The sequence below is a fragment of the Sebastes fasciatus genome, chromosome 21, assembly GCF_043250625.1.
Source record: "Sebastes fasciatus isolate fSebFas1 chromosome 21, fSebFas1.pri, whole genome shotgun sequence".
Taxonomy (NCBI): domain Eukaryota; kingdom Metazoa; phylum Chordata; class Actinopteri; order Perciformes; family Sebastidae; genus Sebastes; species Sebastes fasciatus.
This window is the reverse complement of record NC_133815.1, coordinates 3,925,100-3,938,316: the sequence shown is the minus strand read 5'-3', so window position 1 is coordinate 3,938,316 and position 13,217 is coordinate 3,925,100. Positions and strand designations below refer to the sequence as shown.

At 41.2% G+C, this 13,217-nt stretch overlaps 1 protein-coding gene across 3 annotated transcripts in view; it reads right to left on the bottom strand.

The window, feature by feature from the left end:
* LOC141759658 (cadherin-18) overlaps positions 1–11,757 on the bottom strand; it is a 180,186-nt gene extending 168,429 nt beyond the window's left edge. The window contains exon 1 of one of the 3 annotated variants that reach the window (XM_074621911.1): positions 11,466–11,757. The gene's annotated coding sequence lies outside the window, so the exon portion shown is untranslated. The remainder of the gene's footprint in view (positions 1–11,465) is intronic. The other 2 variants (XM_074621913.1, XM_074621912.1) reach the window with 2 other exon arrangements.
* Positions 11,758–13,217: the final 1,460 nt, after the last annotated feature.

The window sequence follows — 13,217 nt, the reverse complement described above, 5'->3', positions numbered from 1 at the left end:
TCTAATCTGGAGTCTAAGCAGCCCACTATCTGAGCCGTTCTGCTCAGTGGCACTATTGGAATGTTTTGCTTTGCTCAAAGTAGTGAGAAATAGAAAAAAAAAACAGCAGGCCACAAAGAATTTCTGGAATGGGAAGGGGTGAGACCACAAATGGCTTTGTGAAGCTACACACCACATGCATGGTGGCAACAAACTCCATTGCCCCAGTGGCTCTGCGGCACGTAAAGCCGGAGCTGAGCTGCTGCAGTCTGCCTCCTGGCAGCAACACAGGAGCTGCCAGTCAGTAGAGAAATGGCTGAGCCTGCACAGAAATGACTGGTTCATTCATTTCAAAAAGGGAAGGAGACTGATGCTCCTTGATGATGGTCGGCCTCTCCCTGAGCATGAGCTGATCTCACCAGTGATGGTCACCGTCACCAAAGGTACTGTGTATGTGCCAGTGATTGATTTCTCCTTGTCAGAACCTGCTAGAGATGGGGTGGAACAAGTGTCGGTTTTGACTGACGTTTTCTCAAAGTTTCTCCAGGTCACCCCTACTTGCGATCAGCAAGCTGCTAGAGTGGCAGATTAGGAGTGGTTCTAAAAGTGTGGTGTTCCACCTCGACTGCACTCTAACCGGGGTCACCCTTTTGTAAGAACATTCATCTAGTAACTGTGCCCCCCCCCCACCATCCTCAAGAAAATGGCTAGTGTTAACGCCTCAATAGAACCCTTCTATGCTGAACCTTTGTCAGCTGAGCAAAGGAAGTGATGACCTGAGTATTTTCCAAAGGTTTTGTTCAGCTTAAACGCCTCTACACATCAAACCACAGGACAGTCCCCCCTTCTCTCTGATGCTTTGCCACAGAACCATCTGAAAAGCCATCCTTGGGAACTGTTTGGAAAAGGGAAGGCACTTTTTAAATAATACTTGGCAAGTGATTGAATGAACCGTCTGTCAATCAAACTCTTGCCGGAGTCAGTCGGGAAGAGAGTGTAAACATCTTTCAATTGACAAACACCTTCAGTGACGTTCTTTGCTCTTCTTTCAATGAAGAAACACTCTCCAGCTCTGATACAACTGATGCTATTGCAGCAGCTAAGCTAACCTCTTCAGGAGCTGCCATTGTTCAGTTTGCACGAACACTCACCTCTCAGTGTCATCACACACACAAAAACCACGCCCATAGCTGCCAGTAGCACCTCACAGGACGCATGAGTGGTCTGGAGAACTGTTGTCCCGACACAAACGCATTACTTGAAGCCTGACAAGATGAATTATAGCGTGATCTTGTGATATCACAAGAACCCAGTTGCAGTGCGAGATAAATGAACCCCAACTTCCTGAAAGTTGCCCATCCTACGAATGGGGGTTCGGCAGTGATAGAGGAGGTTTCCCTCACCTTCACTTTACAGACCATACAAGCAGACAAATTTAACAGTCACACACCACATGTGAACAAGCATGACATCCAGTCTGTATGTTACACAACAAATTGCTATAATGCACCAACAGGTCAATCTCAAAACAATTCAGTGAGAAAATCAAGAGCAATCACATCGACCTATAGTACCACTTTCTCGATCCATTAAAATGGACTTAAATTCCCCCATACAGTAGTAATCAGCTCTGACAATTTCAGGTCATTCTGTACATTATTCCAGGAAGAAGGAGCAGCGTATTTAAGAGCTTTTTCTGCCTAGCTCTGTTCTAACCTTTGAGACCGACATCTGTAGAACATTGTGAGAGCGCAGGCCATATTGATCGCGGTTTGTGCACATGTATGTACACAGATACGAAGGAACCAGTCCAAGGAGCGATTAATATATAAGAGCCAACCAATGTGTAATTCTGCGGACATACAGAGATGGCCATTTAGCAGCTGCATATTGGGTACAGTGGTGAACCAGATTTCCACAGCCAGTAATGAAACGTAAAGCACAATGGTATACAGTATCCAGCTTCTTTAGGAACTGGTCATGTGCATTCATAAAGAGCAGATAACCGTAATCCAATAAAGGTAAAAAAGTTGCAGAAATCAAATGTTTCCTCGCCTGGAAGGAGAAACAGGATTGCTAAATGAAGCCTTACCACAGCCCAGTCACAATTTCAATCAACTTTGCATTTGAAGCCGACATCTATGCAGCCAGGTTCCTGCGCCTCTGCTTTTGCGGTTTGTCTAGATGAATTTGCAGCTGCATTTTATGTGCATACGCATCAAGTGACAGATGTAATGGGGGCTACTGACATATTTAAAGGTGTTAAAGGTGCAATAAGTGAGATTTTAAGGTCCCGCAGCACAAAAATGGCCATGATATATCTGCAGGGTTTGATAAGGTTGTTGATCACCACCAGTGAGTCAGCTGCTATACCGAGCCAGGAACTGAGATTTCTCACGTTCAAAGCTCTCTGTCTGCACTGTTGGAACAACCTCAGCTGCTCTCATATTTTCAGCTGCTCAGTGATGGATGATGGTGTGGTTGCCACAAGGAATTCTGCTCCCTCGCCAAAAAAGCAAATGGAAGATTATTAGAGTACTTAGCATTTGATATATTTCCTCTTCACTTGATGTTTCTGTTATCCGCTCTAATGGATGTGACTTTATGTTAGGTGCAGTTCACCATGTAGGGCTGTTGATGTCGGAAAGATCAGCTGCTGAAGTTGGTGTTGAAATTCCTTCACATTTGATAGAAGTTCACAAAAGTCATAGACGGCTTTCCGCCGGCGTCAAGAAGCATGCTCATTTAAATCTTCGATGAATCACAGGGTCTGTTTTCCTCGGTTCTTTTTTGATCCAGGACAAATTCTCTTATTATGGTTTTAATGAGTGAGTAATTCTAAGTCGCAACAACACGCTAGTTGATATTTATCAAAAACAAAGAGCCAAATAAGTCATCAAGGGAAATGTCACAGAGAGCTGTAACCTTTAAGAGGGGGCTAACCTTTGAGGCTCAGTGGCAAGATATAGAGTCGTTCGGTGGCGGTGGAGTAGTGCTGAGTCGTAATGAGCGCCGCTGAGGTGTTTGTGACAGAAATTAACTTTAGGTTAATGATCGGGGGGCGTCATCTGGGAGCTCCGGAGCACACGAGTGCTGCAGAATCAAGTACAAACAAACACACAAGCTCCTACAGAAGCACAGGCTTTTTATGTTTGCTGCAAAAACAAAAACATGCAGACAGAATGGGGGCGATTAGTAAATGCAAAGTATCAATCTTGTGGTTTCGTCAATTAAACCCTCGAGGCTCTATGCAATAATTTGGTCAGCAACTTCTTTATGATTTGAAGCAGCCACTCTAGATTCAGATCAGGTATTGGAAAAGATTTTAGAAGTGTTTCAACCTGCTCTGGTTGATTTGCTCGCTACAATCTGTAATTAGCCTGTTTTGTTGTCCGCACAACAATCCGCGCGAGGCTTTATACCTCCCTATCCAAACAGCTTGATGGTAAACACTTTATCTGTGATATGTTTGGTCTTCACCACACGCTGTCTGTGAGGTCTGTATGCAGCTTTGCCTGCATGATGAAGCATCTCGCCCCAGGTTTAAGTCATAAAAGTGAAGCTGCTGGGCCAGAAAACCACATTTTCTGAGTAGGTAATCATGACCATTAATCATGCTGGCACACTTCTCTTTCCCATTGGCTAAAAAAGAATAGGTCATGGCTAAAGACTGTACCTCCACACTGGCGGTGAATATGCATCCCCCTCCGCCTACTCAAGGCCATTTGGGCTGATTTGTAGCAGCAGTCCCGTGAAATCACCTGAGTTGTGGATGTCAAAAATAGAAAAATAATGATAAAGTGGCCGCGTAAGAGTCAAGGCTTTTCCTAGCTCTCTAACACTGTTATGACACTGTCGATAGCGGCTCGATTTTAATGACCCTAATTTGAGATACTCTCGGGACATAAAATCGGAAGGTAAGAAAAACAGATTTTATGGGTGTTACGTCAAATCCAAGTCACTCACCTGTTTCATTTATCACAATTTTATACATCGTTCAGAGAATAGAGATTTAATTTATACAATTTTACAGTATCTTTATAGAAACATTATGGAAACATATAATGTATCAAAGTAAGTGTTAAATTAAATCAAGTTTATATCTGTTAATTTCATAAGATTGCGACCCATTTCTGCCATTTTGGTGCTTTTCGTAATTGATAAAATTGTGTTTGTCTACGACATATTGTGATATTAAAGTTAGGAACAAGTTCGGTCTGTGCATTGTTTCCTTTACAACAAGGCAATAAAAAAAAACATTGACCTTGTTAATATCCAAGTGGTATTACTGTTGCCGCAGCTGTCGCAAAGACAACCGTATAGGATATAACAGAAAGTAGTCAGCTAAATTTCACCAATGATCGTTTTAGAAAAGGCCAGAAAATGTCTGCTTTGTTTAGATTATCAAACAGAAAATTAATCATAGATGTTTGTTTCTGGCTGCTAGTGTTAGCGTTAGCAACATGGCTACAACCAGCAGCCTGGCTACTGTCCAAAGCAATAAACAACAGTAAGAATCCCAATTTGAACTCAGATTTCAGTGTTGTAATAAAGGCAACCCAGTGTTTTCGTTATTTACATTTTGCAGCCGTGGCCCTCGAGCCTTCATCTCCCCGGGCAACCCCGCCTCCTACAAAATGATGTTCCCATGCAACTAAACTGCATTCTCAATTATGTTTGGAGGGAAACACATTTTCTCCCCGATTTTAAGCAGCAAAACATCATAGTTTGGCTTGAAATTACTATGTTTGTTACTCTATTTAAGGTACGGATGTAAATTAAAATAAGTGAACATTGAGTTTTGGTTTCATACCGGACATGAACAGTGGCCTCCTGGGGGAAAGTCCTGTGTTTGTTTGACCCATCCACCACCCCAACCTCCTCTATATGTTGACTATCATTAGAAATGTATTTGTGATATGTCAAAAACAAACATAATCCACGAAACGTAATTGACAATGCAGTATCGTTGTATGGGAATGTAACTTTTAGGAGACAGGGCTTTCCCGGGAGATCGTACCTGGTGGCAGACAGAAGTGCATAGTGAAAGTGAGGTTTAAAGCAACCAACCTAAATGCAGATGGTGTCATTATTCTACAGCCATTACATTGTGTTTACTTCATAATGATAAATTAAAGCAAAAAAAAAACAGTCTATTGCCACTTTAAATAATCTCAAATACCAGACACTTGAAACAAGGGAAATTAAAGCAGATAATACTCCAATAAAAAATGTTCTTCTTCAGGGGAAAACAGGCATTTTTCATTTTTACAATGCAATGATTTGTTTTATGTCAATATCTTGACACAAGGCAGCCCACTCCACTCGTTTCCAGACGCCGATCGATCCACGAGAACTCTTTAAGTTAAATTGCCTTGGAAACCAGAGACACTCGCCACTTGTGTTCAGGAGAGTACCGTTTCAAGAAAATGACTTGTTGAGATGAGCTGTTTTTTGCACCTTCAGTGTGGCAGCTTTTCAATTTCCATGTTCACAAATGTAGTTATTCCATGGCGCTTTTAGGGAACTGGCTCAGTGCAGGGCAGATTATGATAAAATTAGGTCACACACACACTGTAACTGCTGCTGTTTGTTGTGTGCTGCTCTCTGCTACATTTTGGGGCCAGAACGAGTTGTGAAAATGCCCCCGTGGGTCCTTTTTAATCTTTAAAAGAGTAGACTGATAGCTAGCTGACAAGCCCAGATGCTGTCAAAAGTTTCTGACCTGATACCAAAAGTGCTGCATCGCTACAGCTGGCAATATTGCTGACATACTGCGCTGATACCGGATAATGACTTTTCTCATGTGGAGAAAAGAAAATCATGGAAGCAGTTATTAGATTCAGAGCTAATTTAGAATTGGAGGCAATTTAAACGGAGGCTTTATCTCGCCAGTGCAGCATTCTAGATGTCAGTGGTGTACGTAAAATCACCTTATGCTGTCAAGGCCTATCATGACAGCCTTTATGTCTGTTCGACAGGGTTAAGCACCACATGCTCGCCCTCTTCTTCTTTATTTTTTGGCGTATAAAGATAAACGCACATGTATGCGCTATTTAGTGAGAAGTTTTGTCTGGAGCATTTTTTTTTCTGAGCAATGTGTGCAGAGGGCCGACTTAGGAATCATAAATCTGCATGTGAAGTTACTGAGATGCTTAAACTCAGCACAAATACTGTCTCCACCATAACAAATCACTGAATGTGTTTTAAAATGATGATTTTACGTTTGCTGATTAACTTGATTCAAATCTTTTTGCAGTCACTTTCCATGTCGGGGTGGTCTTTCCTGAAAGAAGGGAAACTGCAAAATGTATTCAACTCACTTGCACTTTTCTTTCATCTGTCACCATCATGAGCTGCAAATTAAAGGGTTTTTATGTTAAGATAGAAAGCTACTTTATGATATTGATACAGAACCATCACAAACCTATAAACTATCTTTTTTACAGTTTTACTCTTTAATCAAATCCCTGGTGAACTGGACTATATTAACTTATCACGTGGCACACGTTCAACTTGTTTGAGTTTGTGTGGAGTCCCCACAGATGTCTCCAGCAGTTGCTTTCATACTGTAGAAAAAAAAACTTTTGTGGCGCATGTGTTTATAGATGAGCCCAATCTGTCAATGTTTGAATGCTTTTTTGTGAAACGTTAACGAAATAAACAGGCTGTGATCAAAATATTTGCATCCTATTATGTCGACACAATTGAGACAACACCATTTGTCTCTCTCTCCATCACTGTGTGTATATATACTGTGTATAGATAGATAGATAGATCACTCTCTCTTTTGCTTTGTATTTATCCCCAACAGCTCAGTGGAGATATGAAGTATCTCTCTGCAGATCAATGATGGGAAAACAGTGCCACCACAGGGCTGTATGGAAACAGCATTCACTCCTCCAGCCACATTAGGGCTTTGCAGCCTATAGAGGCATTAAACTGTGATTTTCCCACCTGAACTGTTCATGCAGAACACCTCCCACACTGAGCCAACCTGACTACATTCCTGTGAAATCTCTAAGAGAATCATCTTCTTAATGGCGCCCATCTTCATAAGAAAGAATATAAGCTGGACTGAGACAGCTAAGGAAAAAGAAATTGAAAGAAAAGAAAAGTGACTTACCCTCTAGAACTGAAGAGATTAGTATCTTAGCAATATGTTATCACCTTGAGGCCGTACGAGGAGATTAGTATGGACTGGCTGAAGCAGGAGAAAGATAGCAAGAAATTTGTATTTACCCATTAGACCCATTGATCAAAGTAAACACACTCCGAGAGACGCCCCATGTGGAATGAATCAATGGGGATCAATGAAATCAGACCCAACAGGCTACAGCCTGTAAATATCAAAGGTCGATTTGCCTGGCCACAGATGTATCCCAGCAGAATATTAAGCAGATGGAAATCATCAAAAAAATAAAAAGTTGCTCACACAAGTCACCGCTAGACGTTCTAAATGTGTAGTTTGGTTTAAATACTGCATAAAGTAACCTGGTGTTCATTACTAAATGGTGATAATAACCCCTAAAATAGCACCGAACAGATGTGTGAATCAGTGAGGCTCAGCTGCAGGTGAAGGTGTATACAAAATAAAGGCGTCTCGGGTTTGCCTGGAACTGTTGTTTTTTGTTTTTGGTACACCTCCTCTCACACATCTTTTCTGTCTTTTCACTTCCAGCTGACTAATGATGAAGAAATGCCATCAAAGTTATCTTTTAAAGGGCACTTCCCCAGACACACTCAGAGGATTCAGTGCCATCACGTTCCCACGGGAGACGTTTATTTTTTTTTAAATTTGCTCTTAAAGCAAGCAAAACCTCAAAAGGTGGAACACACTGCAGGGCTGAACACTTTTAAAACCTGTTTCCTTTTTCTTTTCTTTTTAGCAGCTCTAATACATGTCTTCACTTTTGGCATTATACGTGGTTTCCCACTCCTATTACTTTAATATTTCAAATAAAGAAACTCATTTCTATTCAGTTTCTTTTTGAGCTTTTTGTTCATTTATATATATGCATTATGTAATATGTAATTCAGTCAAGAACATGAGATGAAATGTCTTTGATCAAACAGCGCCGTGCCAAATTAGTTTCTTTATTTGCTGAGATCATTTCATCCACATCATGTCAGTAAAGGTCAATGATGAATTACGTGTTTGCTCTTACTGTAACACTTTCAGGCGACTGAAAGTAAAACGGCATTTTGAGTCTGAGTTTTATCGATGGTCCGGCATGTTATTCCAAAACGGTGTCTGAAAGGGATTCTTTTGAACACAGTTTGACATGTCAAACGAAAGACATTTTGGCAGCTTTTCCATCTGAAGAAAATCTATTGTGCACAGACTGAAGAGAGAGAATAAAGTAAGAGTTGAATGATTGTATGGAGAAGAGAACAATTTGGCCTTCGCTGACCAAATCTGTTTAGGAGAGATTGAGTTATTTTAAGATTATCGTAAAAATGTGAGAAAATCAACATATTTTGCTTTGAATTTGAATCCATTTCAGTTTTCAAACTCTCATTTTGGTCTCATTTAAACTTTTATGTCAAGCTGACTTGTGACGTTAGCAAAAGAAAAATAATCAAAGTCATTGGACTACACAGCTTTGCCACTATTATGCTTATTGTATTCCAGTATCAGGTAGCAGCTGGGTAATCACACGCATCTGCTGGAGGCATTTTTAATCAACAGCTATATGGAAAGCGCAACAATGGAATCCTGTTAACTCTGAAACCCAGATGCAGACCATCCGTTGCTAATAGCCCTATTCAAACGAGAGCAGCATTATGTTTAATATTAATGAATTACGCCGCAGCCTCTGTGTTTCATGATTTCATTCGCATAATGAAATTTCCTGAACCTCTTGTGGCCTGGATACAATTGTGCAAGGTCAAGATTTAATAATTTATCAATGTCTAATTAAGCAAAGCCGAACGTGGTTTGTGATACAAATGTTGTGGTATATTTTCCTTTCCAAAGAAGACTCATAAGACTCATATGACCGTGCTCTCTGATCTGCCACCTCTATAAGTTTTATAAACAATTAAAAGTACATAGGTTTAGGGGAAGATCGTGGTCAATGTCTCATACTGACGCTAAAGGGTGCCTTAATCATCAGTATCCTGACGGATGTGACAAAGCCTTGGTATTTGGCGCCCTAAGGTAGAGGGCGTGTATGTAGTTGCAGCACTGTTCATAGTACTGAAACGGAGACAGAAAGGACGCGGTTTCTTAGTTCAGTTTTCTTAGCCTGCTCACTTTTCGTGGTTGTAAAGAGAGCTAGACAGAGAGAGAGAGCTGCAAGCCGCAAACTCTGATAGTGCTGTCCTCATGTGAGTGCTCTGATGTAACCACACATCAATCTGAAGCTCACTAACATGAGAGCTCAGTCTGCTAAAGCTAAAAATAGTCCATTATGAAGTGTAATTACATCCAGGCTTCATTAAAGTGCTGTGGCTTAAATAACACAGGGAATCATGTATCCTGTGTTGCAAATGTAAATTAAGCCTCAGCATCTACAAGGTGCAACATTAGCTTTGGCGTAATGACCCCATTACAGAAAAAAAAAAAAAAAAAATAGAAGCTAAAAAGACATATACTCACACTGATTGATTGACAGGTGATGTCCTGGAAGTGTAGTGCATAAACACCTCTGTATAGACCGATTAGCAGCTCAGCTGTGACAATTTAGCACTAAAAATGTTGCCAGAAAGAATATTTTTGTTGGCTAACTCAATGAAAACCTGTCCAGTGCAGCAAATATAAATATATGCTATGTTAACTTTTCAATAGCTGAATGCTTTCAATTGCCAACATTGACATTTTAATATTGAAGCACCTTTTTTTCTAAAAGCTAATAAGCCAAGGCAACGTTTTCCCCACTGTGCAACTAGTCTCACATCATCATCATCATCATCTATCAACAAGCATGAGCACCTCAGCCTTTAACAATGCAGTTCACCAGCAGAGAAAATGTGTTACAGTGTAAGATGCATTGAGCGTGGGCACAAATGTCACCTAAAGCAAGGAAATGAAGGTGTTTGATCATGAAAAAAACTAATATGAGAAAGAGTTCAAATCACTTACAGTGTCAGAATGTTTAAATCTGCCTTCTCATGGGCTGCCTTACACAGTAAACAGCACTATTTTTTTGTTTTCTTTTCCTGTCTCACCCAATTCCAAAAAATTCAACAGCATCCCGATGTGAACCAGCCTCTTTGAAATCCAGCTGTGTTGACAATCTTGCGTCAGACTTCGGCTTCAGTGCACCTCAACGCTCTCTCATGTACCAGCACATCAACAGCCAGTCTCACTGATATATTACACATCGTCTGTCTCACTTCCTTTTTCCTTTTTTGCTCTCTCCAGCATCCTGTTCTACACCTGCTGCATTATGAAATGGAAAGTCAACACCAAAAATAACATAAAGGTATGCCACAGTGCATCAAATCAATTCACTCCCCTCAGGCAAGGTTCACATATCAATCTCTGGCCCCATACTGCTCCGTGTGTGCGTACATGTGAATGAGACAGACAGAGATTCCCTTGAAAATAAACGCTCAGATATTTTCAGCTTGAAAACATCTATTCTTGCTGACATGAAGTTTTATGATTTTAAGACACATTTAACACAATATGATGTTATTCAGCACCCAGAATCCTCTTCAGCTTGGCCAAAAACTAAATTTTTGGAACATATTTTGTTTTAAATCAAACAATTCTGCAGAAAAAAAAAAAGATAAATTTATAGACATGTTGCATATCAAAAGTGGGACCCAAGATGCATTTCTCAAATGCAAAACTCGCAGATATCTGATCAAAAGCGTATATACAATGCAGCCACAGCACATATCTCAAAAAATCTAACCACACTGTAAAGCCCGAGTCCGCTACAGGATACATCCATACAGCATAAAACATAAAACAGTAGGGTTTCATCCTGCTAGTGTGCTTCTGTCAAGAAAAGCAACATAGTCCACTTTTCTTTGAGCACCACCAAAAGTCCAGTGATTGAACTCACATGATAAGCTTCACTCTTTCACTTTAGGAGTGGATAAAGGTAGAGCAGCCTGCAGAATGACTGAGTGGTGTGTGTGTGTGTGTGTGTGTGTGGGTGTGTGTGGAGGTGCATGTGTGTGTGTATGATGGGGATGGTGGGATGAGTGTCTCACTTGGGGACATTAAACTTTATTGCATGCCAACGACCAACGCTCCAACAATTTCTAATGTACCCCCTGATGTGTTACCACAGACTTTTTTTTAATTTTTTTTTGGCTGCTTCACTTAGCTACCATAGCAACAGTTCCACCAAGTCTTTGCTCCAAAAAAATCATCTAGTTGCATAAAAAAAAAAGGTAAATTATGCAGTAAATTAGGAAGCGAATCAGCCACAAGACTTTCAAAGATGCATGCAGCCGTCATATATTTCACACACCACAAACTCTGGAATCCATGAAGGAAAAGTAGCACTTTGTTTTGCTCTCACCTTACCTGTGCCGCTTGGCGAAGCGTTCCAGATGGGTGGATTACAGACGACTGATACTTGAGGTTGTGGATGCTGTGCTGGAGTGCACACGGCATTGAGCAGCAGCAGCAGCAGCAGCATCGAAAGCAGTGGGAGGAAGGAGACAGGAGAGGGGGGGAAATGGAAAGGAAAGGGAGGGAGGACGAAGGCGCAAATGCTGAATTATGGATGTGGAGGGTGGGAGGGAGAGAAAGAGGGATTCCTCGGCTGCTCTTACTCCCCAGATCGCAGAGCGTGAATCATCTTCTGCATGGATCAAATGGCACAGTCCACTGAAGGGCTGGGTCGGCGCAGTGAACAGAACAGAGGGTATCTGCCGAGGCTGGGATGGGATGTAAGGGAGGAATGGGGGGGTATGCTTTAAGAGAAGCAGCACATCACAGGAGTGTTACAGATAGTATAGGGAGCCATTCTTCAGCTCATTCTAAACAATTGTCTGTTTCTTTCTGCTCCTCTTTTACTCCACACATGCACACAAACAGATTCAATCTCAGTTTGTCTAATGAGTTTATACTCTGACTGTAGCTCTATTTAACCAGGTAATCAATACCTGGGCTTCTTTATGGCAACTGCCTTTCAATATCCCACCCCTCCGTCTTGAACGATTTACTCTCTCCTCATCCACACTCTCTAAATCAGTTTGTTCCAACACCGTTCCAATGTTTCTTCAGTCATTTTGATGTTATTCTTGATAAATTCTTAGATGACCAAGTTTGTTAGAATGTTTTAAAGACTCTCTGAAATCTAGTTCTTGATTCATTTAAATTGACATGTACTCATGTCATTGGTATGCCCATACATTACCTGAATCTTCCATGGATTAAAGCTACAGCTGCTCTGCATCTTACTCCTCAGCTGCACTAATTACTATTGGTTTAAAGTCTTCTCTTTCAGTTTGCCATTAATTCTTGCTGTTATTCTTGTTTTCACATGGGTCACTAACTGCGGTCTCCTGGGTGAAAGTCCTGTGTTTGTTTGACCCATCAAACCTCCCCAGTTGTTCACCCTATGCAGGCTTTCTCGCTCTTTTTACTACGTTAGTTGCTCTGACCGTCTAATAATGATGCGGATGGGTTTACATTGGAGATAGTCAAAAGCCCGGTGCGTCTCACACAGACATTAAAGTGTGCCTTTGTGCATTGGTATCAAACGCAGAGATCCACTGACCAAGCGGAGGTATTGGACGAGTTGCGTTGAACGGGTTGGTTATTCTCTCTCATTTTTAGCTCTGGTTTGGTCTCCACCAACCCCTGAGGGAAATATATGTCAGTTTAGCTAATAAATGCTCCAATATGTTCACCAGCAAGTCGCTATCTTTGTCAGCCTGCTGCTGCAGTAGTAGGAGTGAACCAAAACGGTGAAGTCGTGGCCTGTAAACCAAAATGATGAGCTGAAAGACGATATGTGCTCTGTAGAGCCAAGGGGAACTGCAAATTGGGCGATCACTCTCTGTCGATTCATTATTGGGAGCGACCGGTTTCACAATACACATGGTCATTTTACCCGTTGTTAATAGAAAAATATTGATTAGGGCATGCTAGCTAACTCACAAACCAGCTTCAATAGCCTATCTTTATAATTAATGAAGGAATTTAGCTGTTCCACATCCTGCTGTGCTCTTTATTCTTCAGTCCATCCTCCTCTGCTGCTCCACATCGGATAAATACTGGTCCCTAAACAGCCCCGGGTACATAACCATTAAAACCTCCTCAA